This window comes from Triticum urartu, chromosome 3 (assembly GCF_003073215.2).
Source record: "Triticum urartu cultivar G1812 chromosome 3, Tu2.1, whole genome shotgun sequence".
Lineage (NCBI taxonomy): Eukaryota > Viridiplantae > Streptophyta > Magnoliopsida > Poales > Poaceae > Triticum > Triticum urartu.
In genome coordinates this window covers 221037409-221053954 of record NC_053024.1, presented here as the reverse complement: position 1 = coordinate 221053954, position 16546 = coordinate 221037409, and the positions used below count along the sequence as shown (strand labels likewise).

Genomic DNA, 16546 nt, shown 5'->3' with positions numbered 1-16546 from the left:
GCAACTGCTTCACAACTTATTGAACGGTAGGACCCACACATCAATGTTGATAGTGGGGCGCACCATTGTTTCTTCACAGGCTATCGAGTGATAATTATTTTATAATATCTAATATAAATAGCCAGTGGCAGAAAGAGGATATTACAGGCATTCGTGAGGTGATGCATATGGCGTTGTATTTTCTTGGTTCTATCTCAAAATAAAAATGGTAGGTAGTGGCCGGCAAAAAAGATGTCTATCGTGGATACTTAGAGGAACAGTAGGTCCAATTTTAAGTCAATTGATTAGTGTGTTGGGTAAAGTGATCGAACCACCTCCTGTCTATTTGCACATGCCACCGCCAGTGAGAGCTCGTGATCAAAAAGGAGTTTTATACATTAAAAAAGGTTTTATTTATTAAAAGAGTTAAAAGAAATCTTTAGTCATTTGTATTTTTTCTTCAAATCACATACTCGTAGTTAAGAGCCCTGGTGTACAACCTTCCACATATTTATTTACAGTTTTCCAAAAAAAGAACATGAAAAATACCACATCATAGTGTGTACTATGTAAGATTTACATTTTTTAATAATTATTTGCTATTTATTTCGAATTAAAGTGGAAATGAAATTCTGAAAATAAACCATCTCCCCAACGAAAAAACTTTCTCTCTCCACCCTCCACTTCTCTAAATTTTCCCGCATCGACCCTGTGTCCCCACCCGTCAGAGACACAGCCAATTTTCCTCCCTTCTATTTCACCCGCGAAGAGCCACCGCCTACCCCGCATTTATCTTCTCCCCCGATTTAACCGGCTCTCTCTTCTCCCCATGACTACAGCCCCGATTACAGCGATCAGCGACGGCGGATCGAGGGAGGCCGTCCCACCGGCTGAGCTCGTATCTACCTCAACATCCTGCCCTGCGAGGACCCGGCCCTCTTCTCCCCCCAATTGCAGCGACCGGCTATGGAAGATTGGAGGAGGCCGCCCCACCGCGGCACCGCCGAACATAGATCCACCGCATCAACCCGCCCTGCGAGCACCCGGCTCTCTTCTCCCCTGCGATTGGCGGCGTCTCTTTGTGACTTCCTCATCCCGCCACCCCTTGATGTTCAATGGTTAGGGTTCATGCATACTACTCATCATCCCGTCCTTCTCTGTAATTAGGATTTTCCACAGCCTGCTATGGTAAAAAGTCTGAGCCTCCTACTAGATAACTTTACTTTATATCCTATTGATAGATCTGTTCAAAACTGCAGTAGTGAACCTGGTTTTACGTTTGCTACAGCAGCTATGGTAAAAAAAGGCCTGAATCTGAAGATATGCTACTGCAGTCAGTTAGCCATTACGCAAAATGTAGTTAACTATCAGACGCACGACCTTAGTTTAGAGATTTCTTTACGGCATGTCTAGTTCATTCTACAAAATAAATCAACAAGCTTTAGTTTCGCCCCATAGGGATTTGAACTAGGCTCCAAGGAGTCGCTAGTGCTCCCAGTAACCAGTCGTCTATTGCCCAATCCTGATACAAAGGGGCATGATAGAGCCCCTTATCAACTGTGACTAAGGAGAATGACGTGCCTGAATTCTATTGCAGTAAATCGGCGAATTATCAGTTGTGTAATTAAGATTAATGAATTTGAAATTTTGCTTAACTACAGTTCTTTTCGTACTCACATTCTTTGTCGTTGTTACCTTTTGTAATCAGTGGTTTGACAATGTCGTCTTTTATGCATTTTTATCAGGTTCCACTATATCCTGCTTTCACACTTAGAGAATGAAAACCGATGGGGAAGGCATGAGCTTTGTTTTCTATTTTAGATTTTCAGAAGGTTACTCCAAAGCGCTTCCAACCTTATTCATAGAGAATAGCCGAGTAAGATTTTTGATGGTTCTCATATCTTTCACAGCTTCATTAACTATTTACATTCTGTGTATATAAATTAAATATATGTAAAGATGATGGCAGCTTGGATGCTGTATTACATATGCTGTTTCTTTGGTATGTGCTTGTATGGATACTCTTGCATACAGAAAATTATATGTTAGTGTGAAGATGATGTTCATGGGCTTTCCCAGATTAGAATTTTGGTATTGGTATATTTGAGTCGGCACAGGTACTGTGAAGATTTGAATTTTTGCCAGACACCATGGCATGTTATATAGGATGGTCGATGTACATTTCATAGGGTCTTATGATCATTATCATCGATTACACTTGCATGATTTCCAGTGCAGAGCCACAGGAATTAGTCAGTACCAACATACCTTTCCGTAGACAATATTTGCATGACTGCCTATGGTTACTCTAAATTTTATTTGTTCTTTTTGGGTTGTTCTATTCCTCACATGTCGACACTTCAAGCTGGTACGAGTTTTCCTTTATTTTTCCCTTGAGGAATCATGGTCTCTTTGTGAAAAATGATTCAATGGTAGTTAAATTGAAATTGGGAGATACGATGCAAGTTTCGAAAAAATAAGCTTTGACCAACACTCAATTTTCCTTTACTAAACTGGTAAAATCAAAGCTGATTGTTAACTTGCTACATAAAGGTCTAGCTATAAGTGGAGTGTCCACTACTTGAATAAGCTGCTCCTACTTTAGAAACATAGAGCATCATCCATCGAGCCTTAGTTTTGAAACAGTATATTAAACTTTTTGCTTTTCTGAACTATGACAGAACCTACAGTAATGATATTATTTTTGTTGTTTTTTGTTCTGAACTTCCTGGTCTTGTTTTTCTAGGGTTGTTGGCCGCTTCTCCTTGACTGTGCCCCGGTTGCATCTTACATGTTGCTTGCTTCACTTGTTACATCAGAACACATGAAGTCTTCATTTTCTCTTTATGTAATCTGACATGAACTGCTTGTTAGCAGTGTCAGATGTTTACAATTATTTTACACAATCTATGTATTTTGGCAATTCATTTAGTTCACTCCCTGTCATCTTTTCTAGCTTAAGTTACTAAAATCATGCCACCGGTGGGGAAGCAGAGCATATCTTGCGGAACGGAAAATAAAGGGTGAGGCGTATTTGAAGGAAAGGGGAGGAAGGAAAGGAGATGAAGAGGAAGCCGCTCTTCCTATGTCGAAAGCAATGGTAATATATCGTGTGAACATACATCTTCAATAATATGCACTTCAATCTGGATTAAGCGGCTTTAATTCTGCATTGCTCGTATCATGTGTATGTCACTGTGCACTATAAGCATCACCAAAGGATTGGATCTAGGTCTTATGTTGCCCATTTCGGTAAACTTTTAAGAATTCCAAATTCCTTACTTCTAGTCCTATGTCTACCACATTATATATAGAGTAGTAATGTTAGGATTTCATATATCGTGTAGAAAAAAGACAAGTACAATAATCATGACCCAAGTCCCATTGAGTTTTCCAAAGACACCCATGCAAACAAGACTTGCTTGCCTGTCATTTAATAATGTTAGGATTTCATATATTATGCAGTAGTAATGTTTTTTGAACCGTCATGAGTTATTCTTGATTGCATGTCATTTAATAATGATCTTAGATTCATAATTTGATGACTTGTAAGCTTCTTAGTGGTACTATTAGTCCTTGTTATCTTTTCATCTCATTAAGATGAAACACGTTGTGTTTAGTCAACTTATAGGCACAAGGAGGAGTTACCCGTGAGACTTAAAGCATAAGACAGATCATTTGAAAGATGTAGAGGAAGCATCAAGAAGAATTGGAAGTTGTGAAGAAGAGCTGACAAGAGAAGAATGAAGCCTGGGAAAAGAAGCAACATGAGACAGATAAACTGATTGGTATTCTCTCAAGGGCTCAAGCAACTCAGCAAGCAAATCAGACGAAACTTGATGGTGCATGAAGGCCATCCTTGCTGAATCATACATTGCAATAATTAGGACAACACATGTGATCTTTTAGTTATCAAAATATTACTTTTTATCTTCTCTATTGTCGTGTCAAACTTGAGTCGGTGTTATTTTTATTATCATTTCTACTTAGTAGATGATATGGGGAGACCATTGGATGTATAATATAATTTGTTTTTCATTTCAATATAGTAGATTTGATAATACATTGTAAATTATTTGAAATAAAATAAATATATTTTGATGATATCCTTTTCATTAATAATGAAAGTAGTGATGCTAGTAGTGGTATAATCTGCTCGGTGTTGGTGTGGCATGAAGTCGGTGATGTTGCTCCGTCACTGAATATAGTACAATATGGCATCTTTGCTCCTACATGTGACATTAGTCGACTGTCATAGAAATAGCAAGTTGTTGACATTCTAGAAAACGTCACCGAAGGTCCCAATTTCAGTGACACATTTTTGTGCATGGCGTCACTAGGAGTAATCTGTGACGGGGATTCCGTGTCGATGCTTGTGACGCCCATGAAACGTCACTCAAGGGTAATTTGTGACGTTATTAGCTATTCGATGACATATTTTGGCACGTCACAGTAGGCCTGATCTCTTGTAGTGACAACATATATTGGCCATTGGGCGACGGGCGGTCATCCGGGTACGCAATAAGGATGCGAAGAGGCATCCTATATTAGCAAGGACTAGTTGTTCCACCAATAGCTCATCTAAGAGAACTCTCAAGTTAACTGTGCTCAGGCTGGAGTAGCCATCAGATGGGTGACTGCATGGGAAGTTGTCTTGATGTTAAATTAACTGATGGGATGGGTCATACAGGTCAAATTAAATGACCACTATGATCCATCCCATCAGTTAAATTAACCTTGAGGTCTTTTTTATCACATGTTAAAGAAGGTCTACCGCATTACTTTTTGAAAATGTGCGGTACGTGGCATACAGTTGATCCATCGGACCTGTTTGTGATGGAATAAGCCGTGTGTATTGTGGGAAAACGATTGCTAGTATACAACTGTTTGCAATTGATGAATTCATCACCGACGGGTTTCCTAGTGTGGTCCGTGTTCATCTTATCATCATCTACTTATTGTGCTAGCTCGATGTTCTTTATATGCTAAGTTTCCATTAATTAATGGTGTTTTATGAACACGCCACCATTTCCCGCCATTTCCTCACTTGTTTCCTGCCACCCGGCAATATTGAGCATAAACCTAGGCGGTGCGCGGCGCACGGAGGCAACAAGCGCAGCCTGTAGCACATCCACCTTTTCCAAGCATGCCAACCCACCAAAGCGCCACATGTGCCATCAACCTCGTCGACAAGGAAAATGAGCAGGCACCATGGTCCGTCGAGGCCGAGGCGCTCCCCAGCAACGCGATGGATGATGTCGTGATGCGCGTCATCGCCAGGGTTGAGCAGACCGTTGGTGCATGGCGCTTCAGCGCCGCGGATCAAGATAGGCATGTCAGCGTCGAGAGGCTGCAGCTCGGCGCACAACATCATCGATGGCGCGTAGCAGAGCAAGCTAGGCTCGTTCGCGCCGATAGGCTGCGGCTCGCCGCACGGCGAGACCGTTGGAGCACACAGAACGTGAGGCGTGATGTGCCGCATAGCAAGAGCGGATCCATCGGTGCTTGCCTACTATCGACGGGGCTTCGCAACTAGGTACACATCCCGTCAGTACCCCCATTCCTCTCCAGGACTGGGCACAGGCCCTCTGCATTGTACTTGCACCAGAGGCTGGCCGCACCGTACTTGCACTGGACGCTCGCCCCGCCATTCGCATGGGTCGCGCCGTTCGCATTGTCCGCGGCCTTCTCGATGCCAACGCGCTGGTCGGTAGGCTCGACAGCCTCCTTGGCCCAGGTGTCCACCTGGGCAAAGTAGAGGAACATGGCCGTCGCATCGCCGAGCTGGTGATCTCCAATGAAATGGCCAACTTGGAGCTCGAGATCGCGCTCCAGATGTACCGCGAGCGTGTTGACCGCTTGGAGGAACGCCTGCACGAGTTCAGGCAGAGCCAAGAGCTGCCATGGGCAAGGGCTGCTGGTCATGGTCTCATGGACGCGTTATATTTTGTTGAGTCGTTGCGATGTGGATAGCTATGTATCCACAGCAATCATAGTATTGCTCTATTTATTTCTCTGTTTCAATGTGTCTACTCTATTTTCTGTTATTATATGTTCTGTTTTAATGTGTGTATATATGCTTTCCATTCTGTACATGTGGATGGTAATAGCTAGATACAAATTAGTATACAAAAATAGATAGAAAATGGAATTCATAATATATATATACATATATATATATTAATTGTTCATTAGTTCATCACGGAATATATATAATATCATCACATATACATGATGATAATTAATTACTAGGTACAATGCATAAAATTGAAAACGAACAATACTAAAACTAATAATCCCTTCTAGGGCCAGTATTTCGGCAGCCCCTCGCCAACAGCTCCCTGGTGCGCAGCGTCTTCCCAGTGTGGAGGCAGTACTCCGCCTCGCAACGCTTGACGTACCGATCTGCCTCTTACTGGCGGACGAGCGCGAATGATCTTGCCATTTCGTTGGGCGCCCACCGAAGCTCCTCGTCGGTGGCACGCTGGAGCTTATCAACCCACCTCCACACAGTGATGAGGCGCCCAGCGCCTTTGACCTTCCTCGCGAAGTACCCGTCTTCGTACACCTCCTCCGCACGACGACTCGCCCGCCCCCAAATCTCTGCCGCCTCCCTTTTTCCAATTGGCATCACGGGCTTCACAGGATGCCTGGTACCTGGCTTCCTCCTCCGCCATCTCCTTCTTGAATGCCACTTGCCTGGCTTTCTTAGCCTGCGGCAGCGACTTCCACGTACAAAGATTGTACTGGCCCCAAAACCAATCCAAAGTTGGGTGGTCCGACGCAACCTCGTCCGGTGACGCGTAGGGGTCCTTGTCGCTGCTATTCGAGTGAGAGTCCTCGGGGGCGGTGACTCCTCGTCGACGCGTGGGCAGACCGGCGGCGCCATGGCAGAGATTTGAGAAAGAGAGAGAGAGATAGGGCAAGCGAGGGGAGGATGTAGAAGAGAATGCAAGCGATACGACATGAGAAAGGTAGTATTTATTTGCGGCTGGAATCTAGATCGATGGGAACAGTACACACGCCGGTCGCAGGAATTTACGAGTACTTTAGTTTGAATTACACACGATTCCCGCTGCAAAATCCATGTGTGAACTTAATAGCTGACGGTTTCCAATACAGAACCGTGTCTGATTAATGACACTCACCACTCACCTATCAAACCTCGAGCTGCGAAATAGAGTGCCAATCGTGTGGGGGACAGTTGTCTTGCCAGATCTTTACATTTTCTTTTTTGAAAACCAGATATTTACATCGTCTGATGATTTTTTAACTCGCACACAAGTACACAAAAATATGATTTTTCAAACCGGTATGGTTAGCCATTGCATGTAGATGTAGTTCAAATTTTAATTACTTTCATTAAATGGCTAGAAAATCACTTAAATGTCTTTAAAAGGTCAAATGACACCTAGATTTTTCCAAAATTACACATGACACTTGTAGTAGTGCACGTTAAACATAGAAAAAATATGACGGCCGTAAGAGGAATCTATCTCCCGTTCGTCATCAAACATACATTGTTCCCTATCGGAACCACGAGCCTCCTAGTGATTTGCTCTGGTTTGTGAGGGGTGTGTGCCCAAACTTTTGTCAAACGGGCCAATTAATTTACCACATCATCTTGGTGGCATGACATTACATCAAGCAAGGTTTCATGTTTTTCTAATCATTTTTTAACTTTCTGGAATTAAAATGCCATGGCACTCCATGCATGTGTCCATGCCGTAAGACCAATATGTTTGAAAATTCCTTCTAATTTACTGCACATGGAATTAACTCGCACACAAGTACACAAATATGATTTTTCAAACCGTTATGGTTAGCCGTTGCATGTAGATGTAGTTCAAATTTGAATTACGGTCATCGAATGGCTAGAAAATCACTTAAATGTCTTTAAAAGGTCAAATGACCCCTGAAATTTTCCAATTTTCACATGACAGTTGTATTAGTGCACGTTAAATGTAGAAAAAAATAGAAGGCTGTAAGAGGAAGTTATCTCCCATTCGTCATCAAACATGCATTGTTCCCTCTCGGAACCACGAGCCTTCTAGTGAGTTGCTCCGGTTTGTGAGGGGGTGTGTCCAAACTTTCGTCAAACAGGCCAATTTTTTTACCACATCATCTTGGTGGCATGACATGACATCAAGCAAGGTTTCATGTTTTTCTGATCATTTTTTTTATTTTTTGGAATTTAAATGCCATGGCACTCCATGCATGTGTCCATGCCGTCAGACCAATATGTTTGAAAATTCCTTCTAATTTATTGCACATGGAATTAACTCCCACACAAGTACACAAATATGATTTTTCAAACCGTTATGGTTAGCTGTTACATGTAGATGTAGTTCAAATTTGAATTACAGTCATTAAATGGCTAGAAAATCGCTTAAATGTCTTTAAAAGGTCAAATGACCCCTGAAATTTTCCAAATTTTCACATGACAGTTGTATTAGTGCACATTAAATGTAGAAAAAATTGAATGTCGTAAGGGGAAGCTATCTCCCTTTCGTCATCAAACATGCATTGTCCCCTCTCGGAACCATGAGCCTTCTAGTGAGTCTCCGGTTGTGAGGGGGTGTGTCCAAACTTTTGTCAAACAGGACAATTTTTTACAACATCATCTTGGTGGCATGACATTACATCAAGCAAGGTTTCATGTTTTTCTGATCATTTTTTTTGTTTTTTGGAATTTAAATGCCATGGCACTCCATGCATGTGTCCACGTCGTGAGACCAATATGTTTGAAAATTCCTTCTAACTTACTGCACATGGAATTAACACGCACACAAGTACACAAATATGATTTTTCAAACCGTTATGGTTAGCTGTTGCATGTAGATGTACTTCAAATTTGAATTACAGTCATTAAATGGCTAGAAATCACTTAAATGTCTTTAAAAGGTCAAATGACCCCTGAAAATTTCCAAATTTTCACATGATAGTTGTATTAGTGCACGTTAAATGTAGAAAAAAATTGAAGGCCGTAAGGGGAAGCTATCTCCTGTTCGTAATTGAATATGCATTGTTCCCTCTCGGAAACACGAGCCTTTTAGTGAGTTGCTTCAGTTTGTGAGGGGTGTGTGTCCAAACTTTCGTCAAACATGCCAAATTGTTTACCACATCATCTTGGTGGCATGAGATTACATCAAGCAAGGTTTCATGTTTTTTTTATCATTCTTTTATTTTTTGGAATTAAAATGCCATGGCACTCCATGCATGTGTCCATGTCGTGAGACCAATATGTCTGAAAATTCCTTCTAGTTTACTGCACAAGGAATTAACTCGCACGCAAGTACACAAATATGATTTTTCAAATCGTTATGGTTAGCTATTGCATGTAGATGTAGTTCAAATTTGAATTACGGTCATTAAATGGCTAGAAAATCGCTTAAATGTCTTTAAAAGGTCAAATGACCCGTGGAATTTTTCAATTTTTCACATGACAGTTGTATTAGTGCACATTAATAAACATAGAAAAACTTTGAAGGCCGTAAGAGGAAGCTATTTCCCGTTCGTCATCAAACATGCATTGTTTCCTCTCCGAACCACGAGCTTTCTTGTGAGTTGCTCTGGTTTGTGAGGGGTGTGTGTCCAAACTTTCGTCAAACATGCCAATTTTTTAACCACATCATCTTGGTGGCATGACATTACATCAAGCAAGGTTTCACGTTTTTCTCATCATTTTTTAATTTTTTGGAATTACAATGCCATGGCACTCTATGCATGCGTCCATGCCATGAGACCAATATGTTTGAAAATTCCTTCTCATTTACTGCACATGGAATTAGCTCGCACACAAGTACACAAATATGATTTTTCAAACCATTATGCTTAGCCGTTGCATGTAGATGTAGTTCAAATTTGAATTACGGTCATTAAATGGCTAGAAAATCACTTAAATGTCTTTAAAAGGTCATATGACCCCTGAAGTTTTCCAAATTTTCACATGACAGTTGTATTAGTGCACGTTAAATGTGAAAAAAAATGAAGGTCGTAAGGGAAAGCTATCTCCCGTTTGTCATCAAACATGCATTGTTCCCTCTCGGAAACACGAGCCTCTTCTAGTGAGTTGCTTCGGTTTATGAGGGGTGTGTGTCCAAACTTTCGTCAAACATGCCAATTTTTTTACCACGTCATCTTGGTGTCATGACATTACATCAAGCAAGGTTTCATGTGTTTCTGATCTTTTTTTAATTTTTTGGAATTTAAATGCCTTGGCACTCCATGCTTAATTGTGTCATAGCCGTTAGACCAATATGTTTGAAAATTCCTTCCAATTTACTGCACACGGAATTAAATCGCACACAAGTACACAAAATATGACTTTTCAAACCGTTATGGTTAGCTGTTGCATGTACATGTAGTTCAAATTTGAATTACGGTCATTAAATGGCTAGAAAATAACTTGAATGTCTTTAAAGGTCAAATGACCCCTGAAATTTTCCAAAATTTCACATGGCATTTTATTAGTACTACAAATTTTCTAGTACATTTAAAACACCATCCGTTGCCAGTTTACTCAAAATTTGTCCTTCACATCTAATAAAAAATATCCACAACATCACACGCAATTTTGTTGTAGGAACCGTTTGTGCTTAAGATTTCTGGGTCTATTTAAGTCTTCCTCCTTAAGCTTCGCTGGCTCGTCTACTCTAGTACCGGCAACCCCCAAATCCACGAATCCCGATGTCCATTCCCGCATCCCTTTCTGCAAAGATCACGCTGTGGAAACGCTTCGTGAAGGCTCGTACGATGGTCGCGTCCTCCCCGAGTGCCGCCGCCTGCGCCGAGAGCACGGCCGCCTACTCCTAGGGTGTCGTCGCATCCGCATTGAGCGTGGCTACTTCCGTCGAGAGGGCATCTGCGGCAGCCGACAGGGCAGCTGCAGTAGCCGAGACGGCTGTAGGTGCTGCTGCGATGGCGGCTGCAAACACCAAGAGCGCTCGAGCTGCCATCCATGCCGCCGATGTCGCCATGGCCCAGGTCGAGGCCATCCATGCCAAGATCGAGGATGCACACGCTAAGATATTCCAAGACACCTCAGAATCCAGCATGCAACCCACGCACGAAAAGGCGGCATTGGCCATGGAGCACCTGCTTCCTCTTGAGAACGTCGAGCGAGAGCTCGACATGCAGGAGGCGGCAGAGATAGAGGAGCGCCGGGAGGAGGAGTTGCGTGTGGCTGAGGTCGAGGTAGAGAAGAGTCTATCCGTCGAGGAATCAGCGGTGGAGTACCAACGCGAGCTCTGGCGCAGCTACTACAATGAGTACTACAACCTTGCGGATGGCGCCAAGGACGAGGACAAGGACGCGGTCGACTTCAGCAAGGGGGACACGGAGTCCACCAACGGCGGCATTTCGCCAAGACAAGTCATCAACATCTCATGTCACATCGGCGATGCATTGGCCAGCGCAGCAGCAGATTTGTTAAAATTATGCGTGCTTAGGCTTTGTTTTTAATGTTGGTCTTTCATTAAAGCAATGTTTAGGTCAACTGGCTCTGTTTAATTACTAAAATTGCTTGATTCAGTAAGTGTGGTCTGTTTGCTGTACGCTCTTTTGTGTGCCCAAATTAGCAAGTGATGTTAAATTATGCAATGACGTACCCGGGGAAATTTCCACCAAAATTTGAATTATCAAGCTCATCCCATGCGCGTAAAGCAGAAGAATCGTTTGCGATGCACACAATCGTTCAAAGTGAATGGTGTCCGGCGGCACCACGCGCAAAGTTTCCCTCCACATTTCCAAAATGTTGCCCTACTGCCAAAATATTTACCCCCCCCCCCCCCCCCCTCCCCCCCCCCCTTTTTTCCCCCCCCCCAAGTCGCCTTTTCCCTATTTCCTCCTTCCTTACTAAGCTATAGCTGCTTCCTTGCTTGCTTCCTCGCTCTCGCCGTCTCGCATCCTACTGTCGGGGTCGCCATGGTCTTCTTCAATGACCTCTCCAGCGGTTCCTCCTCCGATGACGGCTCCTTCACCACCTGGGTATGCCTCTCTTCTCTCTCTCGTGTTATGACTTGGAATGAAGGATTTTTAACCCGGTGGTTGATTTGAGTCATTTCTTCCTCTTGTAGCTCCCTAGGACCATCAGTTGCAACGAATGGAGTGGGGTGGCTGAAGATCTCTGTCTGCTCATTGTCACCATAAATCTCCATGCATGAAGTTAGTTGTGTTTGAATCTGTGGATAGTGGGAGGAAGTTTCTGGCATGTGCAGAGAAGGTGAGACCCTCTTTTGTTGTTACAAATCACTTGTTAGATGTGATTCAGACACTTTCTCGGTCCCAACCCATTCATACCACACCTTCAACCAAACGCATCCTAAGACAATGTCACAGTTTGTACCTAGTACCTAAAAATGTTGCCATCTCATCAGCGGTGCCATTAGAAAATTATTTGGCACCGCTTCAGCAGTTTGTGCAGCCAACTTTGTTCCACACATCCGAGCAACCAAGCAATAAAATACTAAATCTTTATGGCACGAAGGAACTGGGCATCGGAGCAACTAGGTGCTCCAGAGTCCGGGTCCCTGATTTTTTCCGCTGCATCGGCTCGCCAGTGCAGGGCACCAGTGCAAGATGTAGCAACAGTTGTCTTTACACTGGTTTTGGCATACATAGTGGACGGACTTAGTGCTATTAGTTCTCTGTTACTAAATTTGTGCATGTACACACCTGTTAGTATCAATTTGTTGTCATCCAAACACTGTCGCTATGATGTTGCTGTTATATTTACCTTCCTCATAAAATGTTCAATTTGTTATTTATAGTACATGGGTAATAACTTGTGGCGTTGTTGTAGTTAATTATAGCTTCTGATGTTTCAGAATTTGGTTTTTGTCTCAGTAGCAATTAATTCATTTGCACATTGATCTTTTTGAGAAGATATGTCATAATTAACTTGATTCTTCAGTTTTTCAAAATAAGTATTGGTGATTTTCTATGTTGCTATAAACCCATTTCCCTACAATCGTTACTGATCTAGTTTTAAATATTATAGGATGAACGAAAGTGTTCTTACTTGGAGTGGGTTCATCAAGAGTGGCCAAGGTCTTTGAAGATGTGCCTAGCAAAGCTCTGGAGCATCTATGAGGAAGAGAACAGAGGTAGGCTTAGAGAAAGTGTTGTCAACGCTGAAGAATATTTGAAGATGCGGAATAAAAGGAGGAAGATGGAGAATGAGCTCAGATTTTTAAATTAGACTTTGCTAAGATGGTGTTGGCGAAAGAGGAGGCACTTTCCCAGTTGGATAGTGCAAAATAGGTTCTTACTGAACTAAAAGAAAAGGTGGATAAGACATGCCTACAAATTTGTTATAATATTGCTCTTATGAAGTGGAACTAGCTATATGATGTACTGTGTTGTTTTCAGGTAGCTATCGTACTATGATGTTAAAATATATTTATGTGCCTGATATGAAATTGGCAAACAACTGTTCGATATGAAATGTGAATTTGCATAATACTGGAATTATTAATTGTAAATTAATAAACCTGCTAAATGGGTCATGGAACTTCAGGTAGTTATCGTCTGCTCTCCGAGGATGAGGAAAGCCTCGGCAACGAAGATTTCATCGTGCCTGAGGAACCTCTCGAGGAGGAGTGCTTCAAGCGCGAGCTAATAGCAATGGCGAGGAGGTTGAAAAAGAAACAGCAGCAGCTTCAAGCGGAACAAGATCTGCTTGTCGGCAAATGGACCGATGTCCTGGCAGTCGAAGAATACGCCCTCAGACGCCCAGCCAAGAGTTACCCAAAGCGAAGGCTGCTACCACAGTTCGATGAAGAGGCGCCGGAGCTCATACCCCCCTCACACAACGCGGCCGATTGACCACCACGCGATCGGGGCAGTGCGGCGGACCGACCACCACGTGGTCGGGATAGAGCGACAACTTAGGCCGAGCAGCAGCCTGCCCCACTGCCTCGTCAAAAAAGAAATGAAACAGATCGGGGTCACACATACGACCTCCGACAGACCCTGGATAGTAGAGTAGAACATACTCGATCGATTTATGGATCGCGAGGACGTCCATCGACACGCGATGACGGCTACCTATTCGGGCGTGACAAACCTAGTCACACCCGAGCCGACAATCGTAGACGGACTCCATCGGAGATACGTTGCCATGCGGCCCGATATAGAGGCGCCGCACACCCTCTTTGCTTCACCGATGAAGTAATGGATCACGAATTCCCCGAATGGTTCAAACCCGTTAACATTGAATCATACGACGGAACAACCAACCCCGCGGTATGGTTCGAGGATTTTATTCTCCATATCCACATGGCCCGCGGAGATGACCTCCATGCTATCAAATACCTCCCACTAAAGCTCAAAGGGCCAGCTTGGCACTGGTTAAACAGCCTGCCTGAAAACTCTATCGGTAGCTGGGAGGACTTGGAAGAAGCCTTCCTCGACAACTTCCAAGGTACATATGTCCGGCCACCAGACGCCGATGACTTAAGCCACATAGTTCAACAACCTAGAGATTCATCCAGGAAATTTTGGACTAGGTTCCTAACCAAAAATAATCAGATCGTCGATTGTCCGGATGCCAAAGCTCTAGCGGCCTTTAAACATAGCATGCGTGACGAATGGCTCGCCCGCCACCTCGGCCAAGAAAAGCCGAAATCTATGGCAGCCCTCACGGCACTTATGACCCGCTTTTGTGCGGGTGAGGACAGCTGGCTGGCTCATAGTAAAAATACGGCCAGCGACGCAGGCCCCTCTGAGGCCAAAAACAGCAACGGCAAGCTCCGACGTAACAGACACGAGCACCGAAGCAATGGTAATAATACCGATGACACTACAGTCAACGCCGGATTCAGCGGCTCCAAGTCCAGCCAGCGGAAGAAACCGTACAAGAGAAACAATCAGGGACCATCTAGCCTGGACCGCATACTCGACCGTCCGTGCCAAATCCCTGGCACCCCAGACAAATCAGCCAACCATACCAACAGAGATTGCTGGGTTTTTAAGCAAGCCAGCAAGTTAAATGCCGAGAACAAGGAAAAGGGATCACAAAGCAAGGACGATGACAATGAGCCCTTGCAGCCAAAAACAGGGGGAAGAAGAAGTTTCCCCCTGTGTTACACACATCCCCAAGAGGGAGCGCAAGCGCGCACTCAGGGACGTCTACGCGATAGAGATAGTCGCCCCAAAATTCAATCCATGGTCGTCATGCCCAATCACTTTTGATCGCCGGGATCATCTGACCAGCATCCGTCACGGCGGTTCAGCCGCACTGATCCTGGACCCAATAATTGATGGGTTCCACCTGACACGAGTCCTGATGGACGGTGGCAGCAGCCTCAACTTGCTCTATCGGGATATAGTGCACAAAATGGGAGAAGGTGTGGTTTGGATCTAAATCCTCGTCCCCTTAAATGGGCGGCTCATTTACGCGGCTAAGGGTGTGGATGTAAAAACACTCAGACTTTTCATATTCGTTTGACATGTGGGAGACGGCCATTATTGGGCGTAGGAGTCGAGGAGCGCAACATTTACAAGAAACCGGACTTTATTCAACAGGTACACGGAATTTGGAGGAGAACCCGCCTTGCAATGCCGAAGACAATCTGCGCACCGGACCCATCGTCATTGAAGCCTGGTTCGGGGGCTACTGAGGGATTCCTGGATTAGGGGGTGTCCCGATGGCCGGACTATACCTTCAGCCGGAATCCTGGACTATGAAGATACAAGATTGAAGACTTCGTCCCGTGTCTGGAAGGGACTTTCCTTGGCGTGGAAGGCAAGCTTGACGATACGGATATGTAGATCTCCTACCATTATAACCGACTTTGTGTAACCCTAACCCTCTCCGGTGTCTATATAAACCAGAGGGTTTTAGTCCGTAGGACCACATACACAACAACAATCATACCATAGGCTAGCTTCTAGGGTTTAGCCTCTCCGATCTCGTGGTAGATCTACTCTTGTACTACCCATATCATCAATATTAATCAAGCAGGACGTAGGGTTTTACCTCCATCGAGAGGGCCCAAACCTGGGTAAAACTTCGTGTCCCTTGCCTCCTGTTACCATCCGGCCTAGACGCACAGTTCGGGACCCCCTACCCGAGATCCGCCGGTTTTGACACCGACAATCAGCCCGCGGACGAAAGGGTGTAGTAGAAACCCTAGCCCGTGGAGGAAATGGGGAATGAATACTACCCTCTTGCCGGGCTTCGATGTGGGGACGATTTGTCACTTGGCTGGAAGGCGGTGGGCGATTTCCTTCGCCAGGTACCTGGCCGCCTGAAGCTCGGCAATGTCCTTCTCCCCGGTGGAGGAGGCCATCCACTTTCCTTGACCTCTGTATCCAGACAAGGTTGAGTGCTTGCTCGAGTGGGAAAAAGATGAGAACTTGGGCGTTGGAGCTCAAGAGTGGGAGGGCAGAGGAAGAGAGAAGGCGTGGGAGAAGAAAGGGGATTCTTATCTCCTTATAAGGGCAGTGAACATTGAACGCCTCCCCAGCCGCCTTAAAGTTCGCCTACTCCCAAGGGCTGTGTAAATGGCACGGTTGGGTTACCATGCCTATATTGATAAGAATTCCGCAATAAGGGGACACG

At 44.2% G+C, this 16546-nt stretch overlaps 1 long non-coding RNA gene across 2 annotated transcripts; it reads left to right on the top strand.

The window, feature by feature from the left end:
- The first annotated feature begins 778 nt into the window (after window positions 1–778).
- LOC125548288 lies at window positions 779–4083 on the top strand. 2 transcript variants are annotated; one of them, XR_007300972.1, is made up of 4 exons: window positions 779–1097; window positions 1725–1855; window positions 2936–3079; window positions 3600–4083. It is a non-coding gene; the product is annotated as an uncharacterized LOC125548288 (long non-coding RNA). The 2 variants fall into 2 exon arrangements; XR_007300971.1 differs by having other exon boundaries at window positions 1725–3079.
- Window positions 4084–16546: the final 12463 nt, after the last annotated feature.